General features: G+C 47.8%; 4 non-coding genes across 4 annotated transcripts; all 4 read right to left on the reverse strand.

Annotated features, from left to right (window-relative positions):
• Positions 1-495: 495 nt before the first annotated feature.
• Positions 496-686, reverse strand: LOC142699997 (U2 spliceosomal RNA). Its single transcript, XR_012866459.1, has one exon. It is a non-coding gene; the product is annotated as a U2 spliceosomal RNA (small nuclear RNA).
• A 1,273-nt stretch (positions 687-1,959) lies between these two features.
• On the reverse strand, positions 1,960-2,150 carry LOC142700017 (U2 spliceosomal RNA). The gene has a single exon (XR_012866478.1). It is a non-coding gene; the product is annotated as a U2 spliceosomal RNA (small nuclear RNA).
• A 1,292-nt stretch (positions 2,151-3,442) lies between these two features.
• LOC142700015 (U2 spliceosomal RNA) lies at positions 3,443-3,633 on the reverse strand. Its single transcript, XR_012866476.1, has one exon. It is a non-coding gene; the product is annotated as a U2 spliceosomal RNA (small nuclear RNA).
• Positions 3,634-4,898: 1,265 nt separating this feature from the next.
• On the reverse strand, positions 4,899-5,089 carry LOC142700016 (U2 spliceosomal RNA). Its single transcript, XR_012866477.1, has one exon. It is a non-coding gene; the product is annotated as a U2 spliceosomal RNA (small nuclear RNA).
• Between the last annotated feature and the right edge of the window lie 911 nt (positions 5,090-6,000).

Raw genomic sequence — 6,000 nt, forward strand, 5'->3', positions numbered from 1 at the left:
TTCTTCTTGAAATGTAGGGACGACAGTACATTCCATCACATCCATCTAGTGTACACAGGTAGGTCCATTGTGGCGGGCAGGCGAGCGGGCGGGCTGCTTTATTGGCTGTTTGCTGTTCCCCTACTCCACTCCACTATTTGACTGTTGTGCTGCATCAATCAATCAATCAATCAATCAATCAATCAATCAATCAATCAGTGGCTGGCTCAGGTGCAGCTCTTTAACTTACCTAAAAGGGAGGGCGGAGAGAAGACAAGGAAGGTGAATGAGGTGTTCCAATGTGAAATGCCGGAAACACAGAAACACAGACGACACACAACAAGAGGTGGCAATCTATTCATTAATTGCATTTAATCAATGAGCTCATTATCACTCATGCATTGTCCAACAGGTGTTGAAATAATGGGATTAAAAGGGGAGATCCCTTCAGAAAGACAGAAACAATAGCAAAGACAAAAAACACTTTTGGAATCTGCTTTTAGTCAACACATAAGGAAAGGGTGCACCGGTCCTGGAAATACTGCAATACCAGGTCAATGCGTGGAGTGGACAGAGCAAGCTCTAGTTCCATCTCCCCGTTCTAAAAATCCATTTAATATATGGTCCCCAGATAGGGGACGTATCAGATATTAAACTGATAAGAACAGATACTACACTTGATCTTAGCCAAAAGGCCGAGAAGCGATAACCCGAACGGGCCGCGCGTTGCCCGAGCCTGCCCGATACTGCTGTTCAGCCCTTGCAGCGATTCAGCCTACTTCTAGGCAATTCCATGGGGCCCTGCAGGCTCACACACTCACAGCTAGAAGCCAGACAGGATTTGCTTCTTTTGCTTGCACCACAATGCAGTGCTGAAAGAGGAGGAATCTACATAAAAACGCCTTCCTGGCAACGCCCAAATGCCCTGCTGCCATGCAGATAAACACTGGCAGCGGCAGCAAGTGCATGCCCACAGCCACCCCTTGTTCCTTCACACCTTGTATCAGCTGTAATCCAGTCCAGTCCAGTGCTGCCTGCTGAGCAGCACTGACCAACACTGCCTGGGCCCAGGCTTTTATCTCTGAGGCCCCATTATGATGTCAGAAAGCTGGCTCTGGAATCCTGAGGGCTCCACTATGACACGTGCAAAGTTCCGTCTGAACTTTATATAAGACGGTGAGGCTCAGTCAGTCACTCAGTGTTGCCTGAGAGGGCAACACTGCAACAGCCGGCCGCCAGGCTGTCTTTTTTTTGCACAGCTAGTTGCCTCCAGGAGGCCACAAGAGGGAGACAAGGGACTGCAAAATGGAAAATAGGCATCCACCAACTTTACAGACAACTTCTCCTTGCTCCTACAACCTCCATCCTTGCACAGTTTGTTATTCTTCTAGGTAACATAGTAACAAATCCAAATTGCTGCTCTCTTTGTAGGCAAGCAAGGCTTTGTTGCAACTGCAATTCTTACTTCTTCTTGAAATGTAGGGACGACAGTACATTCCATCACATCCATCTAGTGTACACAGGTAGGTCCATTGTGGCGGGCAGGCGAGCGGGCGGGCTGCTTTATTGGCTGTTTGCTGTTCCCCTACTCCACTCCACTATTTGACTGTTGTGCTGCATCAATCAATCAATCAATCAATCAATCAATCAATCAATCAATCAATCAATCAATCAATCAATCAGTGGCTGGCTCAGGTGCAGCTCTTTAACTTACCTAAAAGGGAGGGCGGAGAGAAGACAAGGAAGGTGAATGAGGTGTTCCAATGTGAAATGCCGGAAACACAGAAACACAGACGACACACAACAAGAGGTGGCAATCTATTCATTAATTGCATTTAATCAATGAGCTCATTATCACTCATGCATTGTCCAACAGGTGTTGAAATAATGGGATTAAAAGGGGAGATCCCTTCAGAAAGACAGAAACAATAGCAAAGACAAAAAACACTTTTGGAATCTGCTTTTAGTCAACACATAAGGAAAGGGTGCACCGGTCCTGGAAATACTGCAATACCAGGTCAATGCGTGGAATGGACAGAGCAAGCTCTATTTCCATCTCCCTGTTCTAAAAATCCATTTAATATATGGTCCCCAGATAGGGGACGTATCAGATATTAAACTGATAAGAACAGATACTACACTTGATCTTAGCCAAAAGGCCGAGAAGCGATAACCCGAACGGGCCGCGCGTTGCCCGAGCCTGCCCGATACTGCTGTTCAGCCCTTGCAGCGATTCAGCCTACTTCTAGGCAATTCCATGGGGCCCTGCAGGCTCACACACTCACAGCTACACGGGAGGTGAATAAAGGCCGGAGAGGAAGCCAGACAGGATTTGCTTCTTTTGCTTGCACCACAATGCAGTGCTGAAAGAGGAGGAATCTACATAAAAACGCCTTCCTGGCAACGCCCAAATGCCCTGCTGCCATGCAGATAAACACTGGCAGCGGCAGCAAGTGCATGCCCACAGCCACCCCTTGTTCCTTCACACCTTGTATCAGCTGTAATCCAGTCCAGTCCAGTGCTGCCTGCTGAGCAGCACTGACCAACACTGCCTGGGCCCAGGCTTTTATCTCTGAGGCCCCATTATGATGTCAGAAAGCTGGCTCTGGAATCCTGAGGGCTCCACTATGACACGTGCAAAGTTCCGTCTGAACTTTATATAAGACGGTGAGGCTCAGTCAGTCACTCAGTGTTGCCTGAGAGGGCAACACTGCAACAGCCGGCCGCCAGGCTGTCTTTTTTTTGCACAGCTAGTTGCCTCCAGGAGGCCACAAGAGGGAGACAAGGGACTGCAAAATGGAAAATAGGCATCCACCAACTTTACAGACAACTTCTCCTTGCTCCTACAACCTCCATCCTTGCACAGTTTGTTATTCTTCTAGGTAACATAGTAACAAATCCAAATTGCTGCTCTCTTTGTAGGCAAGCAAGGCTTTGTTGCAACTGCAATTCTTACTTCTTCTTGAAATGTAGGGACGACAGTACATTCCATCACATCCATCTAGTGTACACAGGTAGGTCCATTGTGGCGGGCAGGCGAGCGGGCGGGCTGCTTTATTGGCTGTTTGCTGTTCCCCTACTCCACTCCACTATTTGACTGTTGTGCTGCATCAATCAATCAATCAATCAATCAATCAATCAATCAATCAATCAATCAATCAATCAGTGGCTGGCTCAGGTGCAGCTCTTTAACTTACCTAAAAGGGAGGGCGGAGAGAAGACAAGGAAGGTGAATGAGGTGTTCCAATGTGAAATGCCGGAAACACAGAAACACAGACGACACACAACAAGAGGTGGCAATCTATTCATTAATTGCATTTAATCAATGAGCTCATTATCACTCATGCATTGTCCAACAGGTGTTGAAATAATGGGATTAAAAGGGGAGATCCCTTCAGAAAGACAGAAACAATAGCAAAGACAAAAAACACTTTTGGAATCTGCTTTTAGTCAACACATAAGGAAAGGGTGCACCGGTCCTGGAAATACTGCAATACCAGGTCAATGCGTGGAGTGGACAGAGCAAGCTCTATTTCCATCTCCCTGTTCTAAAAATCCATTTAATATATGGTCCCCAGATAGGGGACGTATCAGATATTAAACTGATAAGAACAGATACTACACTTGATCTTAGCCAAAAGGCCGAGAAGCGATAACCCGAACGGGCCGCGCGTTGCCCGAGCCTGCCCGATACTGCTGTTCAGCCCTTGCAGCGATTCAGCCTACTTCTAGGCAATTCCATGGGGCCCTGCAGGCTCACACACTCACAGCTAGAAGCCAGACAGGATTTGCTTCTTTTGCTTGCACCACAATGCAGTGCTGAAAGAGGAGGAATCTACATAAAAACGCCTTCCTGGCAACGCCCAAATGCCCTGCTGCCATGCAGATAAACACTGGCAGCGGCAGCAAGTGCATGCCCACAGCCACCCCTTGTTCCTTCACACCTTGTATCAGCTGTAATCCAGTCCAGTCCAGTGCTGCCTGCTGAGCAGCACTGACCAACACTGCCTGGGCCCAGGCTTTTATCTCTGAGGCCCCATTATGATGTCAGAAAGCTGGCTCTGGAATCCTGAGGGCTCCACTATGACACGTGCAAAGTTCCGTCTGAACTTTATATAAGACGGTGAGGCTCAGTCAGTCACTCAGTGTTGCCTGAGAGGGCAACACTGCAACAGCCGGCCGCCAGGCTGTCTTTTTTTTGCACAGCTAGTTGCCTCCAGGAGGCCACAAGAGGGAGACAAGGGACTGCAAAATGGAAAATAGGCATCCACCAACTTTACAGACAACTTCTCCTTGCTCCTACAACCTCCATCCTTGCACAGTTTGTTATTCTTCTAGGTAACATAGTAACAAATCCAAATTGCTGCTCTCTTTGTAGGCAAGCAAGGCTTTGTTGCAACTGCAATTCTTACTTCTTCTTGAAATGTAGGGACGACAGTACATTCCATCACATCCATCTAGTGTACACAGGTAGGTCCATTGTGGCGGGCAGGCGAGCGGGCGGGCTGCTTTATTGGCTGTTTGCTGTTCCCCTACTCCACTCCACTATTTGACTGTTGTGCTGCATCAATCAATCAATCAATCAATCAATCAATCAATCAATCAATCAATCAATCAATCAGTGGCTGGCTCAGGTGCAGCTCTTTAACTTACCTAAAAGGGAGGGCGGAGAGAAGACAAGGAAGGTGAATGAGGTGTTCCAATGTGAAATGCCGGAAACACAGAAACACAGACGACACACAACAAGAGGTGGCAATCTATTCATTAATTGCATTTAATCAATGAGCTCATTATCACTCATGCATTGTCCAACAGGTGTTGAAATAATGGGATTAAAAGGGGAGATCCCTTCAGAAAGACAGAAACAATAGCAAAGACAAAAAACACTTTTGGAATCTGCTTTTAGTCAACACATAAGGAAAGGGTGCACCGGTCCTGGAAATACTGCAATACCAGGTCAATGCGTGGAGTGGACAGAGCAAGCTCTATTTCCATCTCCCTGTTCTAAAAATCCATTTAATATATGGTCCCCAGATAGGGGACGTATCAGATATTAAACTGATAAGAACAGATACTACACTTGATCTTAGCCAAAAGGCCGAGAAGCGATAACCCGAACGGGCCGCGCGTTGCCCGAGCCTGCCCGATACTGCTGTTCAGCCCTTGCAGCGATTCAGCCTACTTCTAGGCAATTCCATGGGGCCCTGCAGGCTCACACACTCACAGCTACACGGGAGGTGAATAAAGGCCGGAGAGGAAGCCAGACAGGATTTGCTTCTTTTGCTTGCACCACAATGCAGTGCTGAAAGAGGAGGAATCTACATAAAAACGCCTTCCTGGCAACGCCCAAATGCCCTGCTGCCATGCAGATAAACACTGGCAGCGGCAGCAAGTGCATGCCCACAGCCACCCCTTGTTCCTTCACACCTTGTATCAGCTGTAATCCAGTCCAGTCCAGTGCTGCCTGCTGAGCAGCACTGACCAACACTGCCTGGGCCCAGGCTTTTATCTCTGAGGCCCCATTATGATGTCAGAAAGCTGGCTCTGGAATCCTGAGGGCTCCACTATGACACGTGCAAAGTTCCGTCTGAACTTTATATAAGACGGTGAGGCTCAGTCAGTCACTCAGTGTTGCCTGAGAGGGCAACACTGCAACAGCCGGCCGCCAGGCTGTCTTTTTTTTGCACAGCTAGTTGCCTCCAGGAGGCCACAAGAGGGAGACAAGGGACTGCAAAATGGAAAATAGGCATCCACCAACTTTACAGACAACTTCTCCTTGCTCCTACAACCTCCATCCTTGCACAGTTTGTTATTCTTCTAGGTAACATAGTAACAAATCCAAATTGCTGCTCTCTTTGTAGGCAAGCAAGGCTTTGTTGCAACTGCAATTCTTACTTCTTCTTGAAATGTAGGGACGACAGTACATTCCATCACATCCATCTAGTGTACACAGGTAGGTCCATTGTGGCGGGCAGGCGAGCGGGCGGGCTGCTTTATTGGCTGTTTGCTGTTCCCCTACTC

This window comes from Rhinoderma darwinii, unplaced genomic scaffold (assembly GCF_050947455.1).
Source record: "Rhinoderma darwinii isolate aRhiDar2 unplaced genomic scaffold, aRhiDar2.hap1 Scaffold_1766, whole genome shotgun sequence".
NCBI classification, from domain to species: Eukaryota; Metazoa; Chordata; class Amphibia; order Anura; family Rhinodermatidae; genus Rhinoderma; species Rhinoderma darwinii.